Source organism: Paramisgurnus dabryanus, chromosome 19 (genome assembly GCF_030506205.2).
Source record: "Paramisgurnus dabryanus chromosome 19, PD_genome_1.1, whole genome shotgun sequence".
In the NCBI taxonomy this organism is placed as follows: Eukaryota; Metazoa; Chordata; class Actinopteri; order Cypriniformes; family Cobitidae; genus Paramisgurnus; species Paramisgurnus dabryanus.
In genome coordinates, this window is record NC_133355.1 from 21,346,924 (window position 1) to 21,363,096 (window position 16,173).

Below are 16,173 nucleotides of genomic sequence, written 5' to 3' on the forward strand. Positions count from 1 at the left end.
TTTTTTGAGGGCGCTCGACGTGAAGTTCGTCACAACATGTATGTAGCCCGTAATGTGTGTGTGTGGTTCGTAATTTCAAAATATGTGTTTGTTGCATCATGTGAACCATGTGCATCACGTGTCTTGTCAAAATAAGTGCCTGCTGCAGACGCGTCTAAAAGGTTTATGATAAAAGAAATGTTTGTGTTTGCCAGATACTCGCATAATCTCATGCATAATCAGAGTTTACTGTTAAGGGAGTGTCTTGCGTGTATTTTCTGAACGTGAGCGTCTCTTTTATCATAAGCGGTTTTGACGCGTGTGCAGCAGGCACTTATTTTGACAAAACACGTGATGCACTTGGTACACACGACACAACAAACACATATTTTGAAAACGCAAGCAACACACATGACACTCCAAACACTTATTTTGAATTTGCGCCCCTCGGATGAGCAGTCACGAGCCGCCACTGATGCCATGATGTATAGCTTGACTGCTGTAAGTTGCTTTGTATAAAATGCTTTTCAGTTAATGCACATTTCTCATTTTTAGCAAGACATGTGTCATGATGCTGCTTTTCTATTATTATTGATTTAATGTTTATCTTTAGCAGGCGAGGATTAATGGGTTTCTTTGTTCAAATAATCCTGCACTGAAAAAAGGTTTTGTGGTTCAGTCCCATTCGCCCTCTTCCCAGCATCCACTGCGGCATGAATAATTTATACGGATGCATTGTTGACTGTTTGCCAGTTTTGTTTACGCTGCTTTTGTTGATTTTGTTGTTATGTTTAGCAACTTATAGTCTAGTGATGGGATGCTTTTGTTCCTCTATCATTTACTGTACAAAGTGTTGAGGTCTAAGTGTGGCATTGTCTCATGTTGTCAATATTTTAACTCTTAATTCTCTATGGCATATAGAAAATATGTTTAGAAAAGTTACTTCTTTCTCAATATTTGTACTGATTTCATTTTAGTTATGTAAACTTGATTTCATTACAGTAAAAAACGACTCTTCTGGAAACTTCACATTTTAACATTAACTGTGCTTCTTGTCTTCTTCCTTTGTTCCTCCCACTCTCACCTGGAATCAAAATCAGTTTGTTTTATGTAACGCTGGCAGATCCTCCTCCGCTTTGATTTATCAGTTAAAAATGCAAGTATCTTTTTGTTTCGCTTTCCAGATCCTCTTCCACTTTTTGCATTCGAAGCAGATGTTTTGAACCCCTCTCCGTGCGGCCCAGCCTGGCCTGGCCTGGATTCCCTTCCTCCCTTCCAAGCTGGGCTGACCCTGGCGACCCTGTAATTGGTGAAATAATTTGCCCTGGTTTACATAAACACTCCCTGAAAGGACGATGCTGTGGATTTCTCCTAAAGGCAGGGCTGAATCTCAGATACTCGCCGTGGGAGACTAAGCAAGACCTCAAGTCTCCAGTCACAAAATGATATACTGATGCAATAACAACTGTATCCATTTAGCACACATGTGTTTAATGAAACGCAAACTTTTATTTGAATAGTTTTTTAAAAAGTTTGGTTGGGGAAACAATCTGCTTGTTGAGTCATGACGTAGGGAATTCTGTTTCCAGATCCAAGCCTCAAGACAATTGTGTCAACCTTTAGTAGTACACTAGTACACTAGTATATATGCTACAATAGTCAAACTCAATGCTAACACACAAACTAAAAGCAACATAACTATCATTTTGTTATGATGGGGATTTCAAACAAATACTTCTTTCTCCATGCGTAAGAACTGCAAACCTGAACTTCACACATAAGATAATTCCTGCAGGGTTCAGAATGTCAAAGGCTTTTCATCATTCAATGTCAAGAACAAACAACCCTAACGCGTGCTTCACTCTCCTGTCTACAATTACGGCACCATTTCAGCCACTGTTTGCCCGTGTGCTATAGGCGTTGAGTCTCCTGAACATGTGTTAGCATTTGAATCAATTTGATTTCGTATTACTTTTGACAAATTTCACCAAATGGACGTAAGCACTTGTGAAGCGTACAGGCACAGGGGTACAGGGCTAGAATGGGTTCCATATGGAGACACAGGTCCTCGCCAATACCTTGTTTGCTCTTCCCCTAATTACAGCGGTTACAGAAAAGCCCTCCTCTGGCAGACAGGCTCCGGGGACAGAAACGTGGAAATTATTAGACTTCAGAAAAATAGAAATTATCTCAACAATATCGCTCAGTTAATTCACCTTTACGAGTTTATTTTTGTTCACTGTCATACCCGCGTACTCGTTCGTCATCCTAAATACTGTGTATTTATTAACGGTGCACGTTTTAAAATAAATATATAATTTTTTCAAATTATGTGTGACCTGACCAATTCGGGTGCCAAAGCTATAAGCAACAATGTACAATACAAGCGCCTGTGCCATGATGTGTATAATAAGCATTCATGCATGTAGCAGTGTTTTTTTATTTTATTTAGCCCTACCGTCAGGCTAAAAATTGATGGCAGGATCGCTCTTTCTCCTCTATTAGCTTTTGCTTGATTACCCTTTTCTCCTCACCGTTAGATGGCCCAACCAGCCAGTTCATCAAATATTAAAGAACAGTGTCTATTAATGCTGCCGGGACGATTGAAATATGTGTGATGGATTTTTACTGCTATAGTGCAGAGTGTCTTTCTCACTGGTCTCCAGAGACCCCCCTCCAGCTGTTTAATCCATAGCTCAATCACAAGCATGCGAGGAAGGGGTCGACCCCCACCAAATGTCTTTATTTCTCCACGTACCAGAACGCATCCCCCATCTTCCCCTTGGGATAATGGGTAACGAGGCCTTTTTGGTAATAACGTTGAAAGTCTCGGTCAATGCAGAAACTTTCACGGGAAGGTCAGGTCCAATGTCACCATGTTAGGGGGAAGAGTGATTGATGGCAAAAGATTTGTTTTCCGATCACGTGCGCTCTATAAAATCACGTATATGAATATTCTGTGCTGTTAGCGGCACAGGCTAATGAGACGAGAGGTTTTTATGAGAGCTATAATGTCTCAAGGAGCGTATCCTTTGATTGCGCATTGACGTTAGAGGATGTACCCGAATGAATGAATCATGTGATGGTTTCTGGAATTGCGTCTTATAGGTGTGATGTATTCCGTCCGTGTTCGCTGATGATTCACGCGGCAAGGTTTGGCACATCTGTTCTCCACACTTCCTGTTGTGTTTTCATTTCATGACTTATGAATGCGAAAATACGCCGGCCGGAGAATTCGCAGGTAGTGCGGTTGTGGAAATTACATTACCGTAGTCATGCAGCATGCAAACTTTCAGACGTGCTGCTAGATAACATTTCTTCATTGAAACTTAACTGAAACATCAATGCCGAGCTCGCTGCAGGGTTCTGGCTTCGCCGTTATTGATGACAAAACCATTCCTGGCTCTGGGTGTGCTTCAGATTGAACCGGCACAGTTGATCATTAGACTAAGTGACAGCCGCTCGGCCTTCCAGGAAACCGAGGTGGAGTCGTAGTTTCAGACTGTAACGTGTCAATCATCTTATAATTCAAATGATGTGAGGTGGTGAAATATGGCCATCTGACCGCGGCCGCTGGCGTAGCGCTGGTGGTTCGGGACCGTGGCAGAATGCAGAAGGGCATTGCAATTAGCACAGATTGATTTAGCGCTGCTGCCGTGCCACCCACGCTTACCGCGGTGCAGGAGTAGAGGTGGCCAGCTGTGCATAGCATCAGGTTAATTATGGGTGTGTGCGCGTGTGCATGCTAATAAAATTTTCTCCTTCTCTGTGCCCTGCAGATGTGTGCGTTAAAAAACCCAGCCTGATCTCACAGGAATTCTTAAGTACAGTATTTTACGAGGTGGCTAATTCATGAATTTATACAAAGTGAAAAATGTAAAATTATTAGGGTTCCTGTAGAACACTGGTAGAACATTGCATGAATAAGTTGCTTAAGATAAAAAGGTTTGCTAAATGCATGCTCTCTTAAAAATACTTTAAAGCAATGGCATAGAGGAACCATTATGGATTCCTCAAAGAACCAATCAGTGAAATGTTCCTCAAAGAATCATTTCTATCTTATATTTTTATAGTTTGACGAACCTGTTTTCACTGCAAAGAACCTTATGAGTTCTAGACAAAAATGGTTTCTTTATGGCATTGTGAAGCACCTTTATTGTTAAGAGTATAAATCTAAACTATTGGTCAACATTTTTTGTAGACAAAAAATACCTGTGCCAAACCTGTTATTAGGAAACAATAACTTTATTTTCAATAGAAGACTTAATATTGAAGGAAAAACAGCCAATAAAAGCCCAGATTAAATGTGAACTCCTCAGCTATTCTTTCAAATTCATCCTAAGGTGAAACTTCAAGAAGCTTGAAAATGACACGAGTATGATTTTACAATTTCTAGGCAAAGGGTGACTGCCCTTTAGATTATAAAATATAAATTTTTTGATATCGCATGCAGCTCATGACCCGGTTGAGACTTTTCAATGAAATCCAGCATTAAACAAACACACACGCAAAACTCTGCTGCTACCCCGGATAAACAAACTATATCCATTGTTTCCATAATGCTGGCTTTTTTTCTCCTTACATCCAAAATACACTTCTTCTTTCATTCCATTGTTGAGTTTGATATAAAACAAAAGCTGTTGTGTAAAGTGATGCCTGTAACTTAGCGTCCTCGGTTTTCCCGCTCAATGACGTGTGGGCGTGATTTTCCGTGGGAAGTGCCCATAATAAGAAGTGATACATACGTCTTACCCCTGAAACGTCATCTGGACACATAATTGAAAAAACTTTCTGAAACTTGTACGAACCCTGGCGAAGTGCATTCAGCACAGAAATACTCTGTAACACGTCCAACTGCTTTTTTGACACTTTGCATTTGTTTGGAATGATGAAACAACTCTTAAACAGTGTTAATAATAAAATACTGTTGAACCTCCCCTCCCCCTTTAGGGCAAATAATCACAAGTGCATGGCTTGATAATTATTACATATCAATTATCATTAAAAATAGGAAAGTAGAGGAAACCAAAGCTGTGGTCTTAAAAATTGCAATACTTTTGGTTAACTATTTGCTGATGCTGGTAAAATATTTTGCTGTCCATTCTGTGTTAAACATGTGACATTCAAAATGTATTTTGTTGCGGTGCTCATTCAAACAAAAAATATACAGTACTGTGCAAAAGTCTTAGGCCACCATGCCACCATTAGATTTGTTGTTTTTATATGTAGTTATATGTATAAAGTTATATGTAGTATTAAAACAGTATAAAAGTATAAGCTGAAGTGTCAAGTATTTAGTGTAAACTCCCTTTCCCTAACCCTAACTTGAGCAATAGCAGGAAACTGCAGGATCTCTTAAACCTAAATAAAATTAAATCCTAATTTCTAATTCTAATCGAATGACTTCAGTCTCCTCAAAAAAGCTCAAGATGTGTTTCATGCCAAGAGAGGTCACACTAAATACTGACTGATGCCTGAAGAAGATATTTGGTTCTGAAAATTATTTTGTTTGTAATTTTGTGTACATATTTCCTGTATTTTCTGTTTGTATCTTACTAAAAAGAGTAAAAAATAAATATGAATAGACATTAAAACTTTGCTAAAACAACAATGCTGCTTTTGCACCCCTGCAGCTAGTGGTGCCATACACTGTAAAAAAAATCCGTAGAAATTACAATGTTATTGCAGCTGGGTTGCCGGTAATTTACCATAGATTTACATTTATGTAATTTACTGGCAAGAATTTGTTCAAAGTTCAATCAATTTTAAATATTAACAAGTATTTGTCTTTACAGAATAAAACTATACAATAACAGCCTCATGCAAAGCATTCTGGGAACCAGAAGTCATCATCAACCTTTTTCTGTTTTTTGCTTCAGATTTTGTTTCCCAGAATGTTTTGCTTGATGCTGTTTTTTTAGTTTTACTCTATAAAGACAAAGACTTGTAAATGTTTAATGTTCATTTAACTTTGAACAAAATGTTGCCAGTTAAAAACTAAATGAAATTACTGGCAACCCAGCTGCAATTTCTACGGAATTTTTTTACAGTGTAGGCTACTGCCTAGTTTGCTTATATGCCTAGAAACGGCCTTGCTCAAAAGTAAAAATTGCATCATTATTTACCTACCCCTGTTCATTTCAAACACAGTTTTTAAGAAAATCCTGGCTTCTCATGACTATATACTGAAAGGGAATTAGAACAGTGGCTGACTCATTCACTATATGTACACTATATTCCAATTCTTTCAATGTCTTTGTGAGAGAAACAGATCGAAATGTTTAAGAAATTAATATGGGTTTGGAATGACAAGAGGGCGTAACAAAGTAATATTTTTTTATTTTGTGGTGAACTATTCCTTTAACACAAACAAGCCTCCCATTGCTGGGCCGCAAGGAGCTCCCTGACTCCCCCCGGGGTCGTCCTCCTGTATCCGTGGAGGAGGGCAGACACACGCACCTCATGCTCTCTAATCACAGGTGCGCGGATGGGAACATCACTCCTCTCTTTCACCTCACACTTTTCCCCAACAATTAAGAGCCCATTTTAAATGTCATTAATCAGCAGGTTGCATGGCAAGATCCAATTCATATCTGTCAGATGCACCGGGCAGAAACTAATAGGAGAGCAATTACCTGAAAGGAGCCGTACACGCTAGAGATGCCTATGACGGTGTTTTTTAATACAATGAGCTTACTGTACTGGAAGACCGGGGTAGCAGAACCATGCTTTTTATTTCTCTCCTTCAACAGAACGTAATGGAAGTGAACAGAAACATCCATAAATAACAGAAAAATAAAACGGATCAAGATGTTTTCCCTCAGACGACGTCCAAAAGCAGTTGAAACACGGAGGGAAAACAGCTGGGCTTTGAATCCCCTTGTAAGCAGATAACACTCTCTCTGTGTCGTTCCACGCGAGAGTAACACAAACCAGATTTCAAGAAGAAAAACAGCTTTCGAGGGGGTCGGTGGTGCTTTATTACGGATCGGTTCAGATAGATGCGTTTGTTTTTGGTCTCCAAGTCGCTCTGCATGCCGTAAACGGTGTCAATGATGTGCTCTTGTGATGCAACTCCTCAGATGAACTGAGGACTGGGAGAGATGACATTTAATCCAGTGTTGAGAAAGGATCCCATTACAAATAAACAGGCGGCATGACTCAGACCCCACACTGGTGAGTGCTGGTTTCCTTTGGAAAACAAATAAATAATCAGAAAGTTTCTCCTTTTCTTGGCAAGCGCACGAATGGTAGTGTGTGGTTTTTATTAGTGTCACTGGAGGAGCAACGTTAAATGTGTACCAGATGTTTCTGAAAAGAGATGTTTGGTTAAGAAGGGGACAACGCGCATGCATGTTAACAAGCGGATTTACAAAGCAAAGTTTTATTTTACGGTTAATATTTTGCTTTCGATTTTCCATTAAGTGGAAGTTTTATTCGTGTTTGAAATCGCAGGTTTAATCTAATTCATACGCACACGCTTTTAAACTCACCTCATACACGAGCAACATATAAAATACCTAAGAGTAATTCAAGGCTATTTCTTTAACTTCACACGCACGTAAATACGATGTGACATTTGGCCTTCACTGGGATACTTAGTTTGGAAGAACTTTCCTCGCTCTGCCTTTGTGCCCTGATGTTAAATGATTTCCCTCCAAATCCTTATCTTCATAATTCATATTTGCATTCTCCGTGAACATAAAAATCTATATAAAAGAGCCGTGCTTTAATACACGTCAGCCTTGATAGGAGAGAAAAGAAAATATCTGAATATAACCCACACGTTCAAAACAGCTTCCTCATTAAAATCAAAGCTCGTTCCCCTTTGCTTAGCATTAGTAGAATTTAATAATAGAAAGTAAATTACAGTGATCCCTGTGAGGACAGACAGGTTAATGGTATTATGAAGAGTGGGAGTGCCAAATAGAGAAGTGGAAGGGGAAACAGATGTAAGGTCATCACCAGCACCTGTGGACGCTGAGCAAACACATGGAGACATAAGAACACAGTTTGGACGCTGGCCTGAAATGCACCCAGTACATATATTTTAATTGGATATGTGCATTGTGTTCTGTCTTTTGCTATTAACTATTAAAAAATGCCAAAAAGCCTTACTTTTTTAAAAAATGTTCAGTAAAAAAACACAACCTGCACAACCTCATGGTATTGCTGCATCCTTCAGATCAGTGGTTCTCAAACTGGGGGCCTGGGCCCCCAGGGGGGCTACAAGATGATGCCCGGTTTTATGACATTTTATAAAATACATTAATTTATTGTGAATATTTGTGGACATAATATTATTTTCTGTATTATCTTATAGATGGACATAAAAACAACAAAGCTGGTGGCCTAAGACTTTTGCACACTACTGTATATATACAGTATGTGCATAGAAAACAATTCTGCATTATGGGAAAATTAACCTATATAGATGTAATGAATTCTGTGGTGTAAATCTTTAGTTATATGTAGTGATTAATTTAATATCATCTGATTAAAAAATGCAGTTGTTTACTGCACATCATTTCAAGGTTAAACAAATAGTAATGCTATTCACACAGCTAGTTTTAAAGATGTGGGGTTTATGCAGATTTATGGCTCTGGAAAAGCCGCAGTAACATAAGACGGTTCTGCAGCCTCCATTGCAGTGAAAGAACAAATGCTTCAAAAATCAAAAACACAAAGACTCGACAGCCCGGCAAAGCCTTTTTTACTGACAGGCCACAATTTTCGACTCAAAAATCACACCTTTCTACGAGACGTATGAGCGCTCGTCTCTTATTGGCTGATTGGCTTTCTACAGTAATACATTACATGTGAAGATGGGCTTTTAGAATGGCAGCCACTTAGCCAGAAAGCTGAATAATAACTAGCCTTGATGGAAGAAGTGGCACGCATAACATTTGCTCAGCTAAACCTTTTTAGCTATGGTTTATGGTCTTTTTTTAACTCAGTCTAATGAATGGTATGACCAATAAGCAGTCTGATACATCTTGGCAAATGTGAGGATGTTAACAGAAAAGAAGGCGTCTTTCATGAGAATGAAAAGGTAAACATTCATCTAACATAATATTAAAGAAATATTTTTCAAATACTATTGATGCGTTTAATCAAATTAAAAAGATTTTTTAGCAAAAACAAATAGCAAAACGTTTATTACACATTTATGGAATTTTATTTATTATGGAATTATATATTTGTAGTGCTATGTAGTTTATGAGAACCATCAGTAACAAACATGAATCCACTTAGAGAAGTAGTCCCACCTTAAAAAGATGATTTAAATAAAAATGAGATCAACAATTTGCTAAATAATAATATAAGAACATTAATATTAACATTTCTGCAGTGAACTGTCCAATCAAAAACACCTTCCCCAAAGGCTCTGCCTACATACTCTTCAGTTTTCTAATTTTGTCCTTTTCAGCAAAGTACATTTAATTTGTAAACAAATGGTGTTACTTAAACATAAAATGTTTATCTTTTAGCGATATGTTGCTTTTGTACACCACGATTCAATGCCGACTCAAATGTACAAACACAAAATTTTTTGCAAACACAATGAGATCACACCAGAAATACAGCCAAGTAAATGATTCAATCTAAACCACATATATCGCTGAAAGTAGCAAAAAGAACAGTCTAAGCAGCATTCAAAGAAACACGCCTGGAGCTTTGTGCAAAAGGTTGTCAAACACTTAAATACCAAGGAAACATCACGCCAGGTATCTCTCAGACGTGATGACACTTTCTTCTAAAACATAATGTCTACCCATTCCATACAAAGTACAGTTTACTGATTCACACACAAAGCACACATGCTTATACACCAGCTGCAGAGCATATGGACCTTCACAGAGGGACATCCACAGCGGTGAGAGAGAGAGAGAGAGAGAGAGAGAGAGAGAGAGAGAGAGAGAGAGAGAGAGAGAGAGAGAGAGAGAGAGAGAGAGAGAGAGAGAGAGAGAGAGAGAGAGAGAGAGAGAGAGAGAGAGAGAGAGAGAGAGAGAGAGAGAGAGAGAGAGCTGTCTAAACGTGGCAACGTTTCAGCCTAGATTCAGCTGCAACCCTGTCGCATGGGAGAAGAAGATATATACAGAGAAAGTGAGAGGAAAAGGAGTGCAATCTGGAGATTAAGACTCTGTCTGAGTTTGCGCTCATGTGGCGTAGGTGAAAAAGGTTAGAATCTTGCTCGACTGACAATATGTTTGTCATTAGATATACTATATCAATAACAATAGCACATTTGGTTGCAATTTCTGTTGTGATTGTGAGAGAAAGGAAAACCACAGATGAGATCGCTTAAGAATCTCAATTATTTTCCTAAACATCAATGAGATTAAAGGGAGAACAAAAATTTGTTGTCTCATACGTCTCAAACATTTCTACTGAGATAAAAGCCAGAAATCTTAAAAAAGCCCCCATTAGTGATTCAGAAGATATCTTAATGTCACAAACCAAGGCCTTAACCACAGCTTGAACATTGTGGGCGAACAAAACATTATATGTATAAAAAAATTGAAGTTCCGTATTATTCGGGGGGTGGGGGGCATGTCCCCCCTTAAAGGATTAGTAAATTTTCTTAAAATAAAATAAAAATAAAAACAGATAATTTACTCACCACCATGTCATCCAAAATGTTGATGTCTTTCTTTGTTCAGTCGAGAAGAAATTGTGTTTTTTGAGGAAAACATTCCAGGATTTTTCTCATTTTAATGGACTTTAATGGACCCCAACACTTAACAGTTTTAATGCAGTTTAAAATTGCAGTTTCAACGCAGCTTCAAAGGACTCTAAATGATCCCAAACGAGGCATAAAGGTCTTATCTACCGAAACGATTGTCATTTTTGGCAAGAAATGTAAAAAATATGCCCTTTTAAACCACAACTTCTCTTCTTCCTCCGGCTGTGTGACGAGCCAGCGCGACCTCACGTAATTGCATAATGACGTGGAAAGGTCACGTGTTATATATATGAAACGCACATTTGCGGACGATTTTAAACAATAAACTTACAGAAAGACTTTAATTAGTATCATTCCACATACAACAACGTCGGAGCAGTATAGTTTCGATACGTCATCCATGACCTCCTGACATGATAACGTATTACATGGGGTCGCGCTGGCGCGTCACAGGACCGGAGGAAGACGAGAAGTTGTGGTTTAAAAGTGCATGTTTTTTATTTATTTTAGCCAAAAATGACAATTGTTTCGCTAGATAAGGCCCTTATGCCTCGTTTGAGATAGTTTAGAGTCCTTTAAAACTGCAATTTTAAACTGCATTAAAACTGTTAAGTATTGGGGTCCATTAAAGTCCATTAAAATGAGAAAAACCTGGAATGTTTTCCTCAAAAAACATAAATTCTTCTCGACTGAACAAAGAAAGACATCAACATTTTGGATGACATGGTGGTGAGTAAATTATCTGGATTTTATGTATATAAATCCACATGATCTTACATATACAGTATACGTTTATTTTAAAGCTTCATACTCTACACGTATTTTAACAATTGTTTCATTTGTTACTATTTTATTTCTCCCAAGCAATTTTAGAAAACAACATCTAAGACTTAAGTTGATACAGTACTTAAATGAAACACAACTGAGAAATCCATCAAATCTCATGAGCTTTGAAAGAGCAACATCTGAGCAATAGAAATTTCCCCTGGAAAGTGTTCAGATTAAATACTGAGAATTGGAGAAACCATTCGTGGCATCTGTGTGTGAAGCAGCGCTGCTTTCCGAATATTGCTGTTGGTGTAACACTTGGTGTAACACACTTTAAAGTCCTGTATTAGAGTGGCAAAGGGAGGATTTACACCTCAGTCGATGTGTTTAGATCATCTTTAAGCATGCTGAAAAATGAGTTAATCTGAGATTTGAAGGCGGCCTGAGATAAAAGCAGCCCCCCTAAATACAATCTAATAACTGCTATGGTAATCCTGCACGGCTTCCTGTTAAACCTCTGCGATCAGGGCACACATGCTTGGCCGGGCACCAACTCTCGTAGCTATTTAAAGCCGCTTCTCACCGTTTTTAGGGAGATAGCAACAGCCACTGACACAGATGTTGAAATGGATTTTTTTCCTCTCTAGCTCTCAGTGCACCTGTGCACATTATGTGCCAAATTCCTGTTGTGTCTAAATGGGAGGTCCAAACATTCCACCCGCTTAAGGCATGAAAGCAAATATCGCATTATTACTTATTATGAGCTGGCTCCGGGGTGGGCGTTTTGGCTGCGGCCCAGTATCTCAATGATGAGCGGGGTCATGTGAGTGCTCAAACGCGCACACACCAGGGAGCAAGCTGGATTTGTATATACGGAGCATTCACAAACACAAGGAGCCGTTAAACAAGCTGTCAGTGTGCTTCAGCATCACCACATTTACTTATCGTCAGATAACATGGAGGAGTGGAGAAGTTCATGTCGCAGCCTTTTGGTCGAACTCCAAAATAAATGTTGGGTAAACAATTAAAGGGATATTTTACCCAAATATGAAAATGTATCATTTACTCACCCTCATACCATTTCACAATATATATTTATTCAGCTGAACACAAACAATATTATATTAAAAATACATAATTTCACTAAATGGACGTCAATATGGCAAAGCTGCAAAATCCACCAACATTCATTATTAAAGTAAAACATAGAGTGGGTTAATATATGTCTTCTGAAGCTAAACAATACATTTGTGTGGGAAAATAATTCATATTTCAAGCTTATTTAGCATTTAATGTTGCATATACTGTATGTTATAGAGATCAGCATGGTAAATTCAAATATGGCTTTGAATTTATTTGACAGTCTTAATGGTTTGAATCTCATGTTTTATGACGAGTTGCATGTTTCATACAAAAAAATGTAATAAGAACCAATGGTATATTCAGACTGATCTCACGAAAAGTCATGTTATAGTCACGCAAAATTTGATAAAAAAATGTTGTGTCCTTGGCACGAAATTCAGCTTTTTCGTGCCTTGAGCACAAATCTCTTTTTCGTGACACAAATTTCTATAAATAGTTTTTCGTGTCCGTGGCATGAATTTCTTTTGTGTTTCATTTGATTTATTAATTTCTCATTGATTTTTCCTATTTTTTTTACCATTGAAAAAAAGACAGGATTTTAATATAAAGTCATACATCTAGGATGGCCATTGAGGTAGTAAGTAGCAGTAAATTGGGAGAAAATCTTCATATTTGAGTGAAATATTCCTTTAATTAATCTTTTTAGGAATATTATATAAAAGAGTTACAAATTTGTTTCCTAACCCTAAGTATTAAGCGTGATCTTAATAACCATTTTTTACAAATGCACATACAGTATTGAACAAGTACAAAACATCTACACACACAGTATCCACACACAAAAGCTTGCACATATACAAAAACACACACATGCGCAGGCACCAGATGGACCTTGGAGCAATAAAGCAGAAGAAGGAAAAAAATCTTTTGTTCTCCCTACAGTGTATCTGCAAATCTATTAACATTGTCCTTTCTCTCCTTCTCTCGCTCTTCCTCTCTCTCTCAGCACAGATGTTACAGGCACATTCCATTACACCTACACGTCATTACACTTAATGGCTCGTTCAGATGAAAGCTGAGCGTGGACCTCATCTGTGACAGGACCCTAAAGCTGCATTTCCTGGTCCTTCAAACCGTTCTCTCCTCCGCTCCCCAGACTCCCACCTAACTCCCTGATGGGCCAACGAGCACGGCCCGGGGCCAAACATCTCCAAGAGCCCGTTTGCTCTCCTCACATACAGGTTTCCTTAAGACATGGGCTTCCAACTAAAAATAGGAAGTCGCATGATGTCTCAACACAATACACATTTGCATGAAATCCTTTCAAATCTTGCACTTTTACTACATTTTTGCATTTGCGTTTTTAGGCCCCAAACGAGCCGAAGGGTCAAAAAATTTTTTTTGTTTGAAAACATGAATGTTGTGTAAATGGCATGAAAAGTCTCTATTGTAAAACTGTTTAAATAACGCTGTCTTGCAAACACATTGTCTTTGTTGTGCTATTAATATTCTTTTCAATACCTGACAGACTATTTGCATGAGTTAAGTCAAGCAGAACTGAATAGAGAACGAAAGTGTATTTATTCTTGCTTGCACTGTAGCCAACTTTACAAACGATGTACCAACTCAAAAGCACAGGTGTCTATAATCATAGTGTTACGGCTTTTAAAGGCGAGCTTAAGGTCTGAATGCATTGCTGTAGGCTATTTTTTGTGTGGAGAACAAAGAATTAAGATCCGATTGAGATGAGCAGGGACACACTCCCACCTCGGGCTGCGAGGCGTTTCCATCTATCTCAGCTCTGCTATCATCATATTAACATAGATGACAATCTGGCGAGAAGGTGCTGATCAAAGATAAATTTCACACCCTGGCTCAGCTTCCTCTAATTACGCCATCTGCGGCACGTTCCTCCATAGCGCGCCGGGTGCAGATCTGTCAAACGCGGCGTATCAACGGGAATGCACCGGAGACTAATCACCCCCGAACCTCGTGCCCATGGAGCGCAGCATCCCCACCCCATACGCTCCACGTGACGCAGAAGACCCTTAACACCCCCCACCCTGCTCAATGTTTTTTTTCTGTCAAGAGAGTTTTACACTAGATATTAATATAATTTATATTATAGCCACGTATTGAGAGAATTCGAAGGATGATAATGTGAATAAAATGAACAATTAAACAATTCTCCACTTTTTTTACAGGGCACTGTAAAATGCTTGATTCTGATTGGCCAGTCGCTACATTCCAATTAGTTTTTTGTATTATTTTAAGTTATTTTGGTCACGATAACCATAGTGAAAGTCGAATACTGCCTTCACTGAGAAATTAGTCAGTTTATAAGGAATTTAGGTTATATAGTGTTCCTGTAGCTCAATTGAGAGCGCATTGCATAAGCAGCGACTACAGGAATGCGTTTCTGTCTTTTCCTCGAAAATATGACAAATTTAAAGGAAATATTTAGTGCAGAGGTGGCAAATATATTTAAACAAAATTGACAAATTAAAATGTGGTGGTTCAAAACTAGCTGTGATTTAAAGAGAAATAAATTGCAGCATTCTTGGACATTCTGATGTTTTAGAGAGACTCGTGTCAAATTCTACTGATATTTTCATTATTCATACATTCAAGAGCACCATCTGACCCTCACATACCGAAGCTTTAGTGTTTGTCTGCAACAAAGACCTTTACATCTTTATTAATGAATGCTCATGCCAACGTGCATTCAAAGTCATTTTAAAGTGTTTATCAACATAAATGGTGAGCTTTAATTCTTTCAATGTGATTAATTATTCTTCTTTCTTTTTAATTTAGCAATGCCACTCGTAAACAAGCCTCTTCATCATGCCATCATGAAATCAGAAAAATAATTGGCTGGCTGCTTAAAAGATGTTATTACTGCGGTTACTAAGCAACTGAGAAATGAATCGATACGTCTTACAAGGACAAAATGCCCCATGGTGTAACCTTAAACACTTTTTGAATAACCAGGCGACAAAAGCAGTGTCTCATCACGTTTTGATTTGACTTTGAAGTGCTTCAGAAAAGTCAGTCCATGTTGGAGGCAGACATGTACTACAGAGTATAACTGTATTCGCTTTTGAAATGTATTTGTATTTGTGATTCTGAGATTAAAAGTTTGATTTGAGTCATTGATTTTACATTAATTTCAATCGTTGACATGACCTTAATATGTTAAAGTACTCTAGGGTGGCCATGTGTGCCATTTTCGGCAGACGTGTCCTGGCCTGGATTCCGGATGCGTCCTCCGGAAGTCGCATTGGTCGACCACATACGTCAGGGTTCTCCAAATCTTACCCTGGAGGGCCGGAGCACTGCAGAGTTTAGTTCCAACCCAGATCAAACGCACCTGAGCAAGTTAATCAAGGTCTTCAAGATCACTAGAAAATCGTGGGTTAGTTTGATTAGGGTTGAACCTAAACTCTTTAGTGCCCCGGGCCTCCAGGGTAAGATTTGGAGAACCCTGGCATACGTCATCGAGGTTTAATATTTCAGGTTCTATTTCAAAAAAGCAACCATTACATTTCAAGGGAAGATTGAAACTACAATGATTGTATGTTTTAAGAGAAATAAATCTTAATTTTATAATGCATTTAACTGAAATGTGAGAACCTCGATGACGTATGCGGTTAACC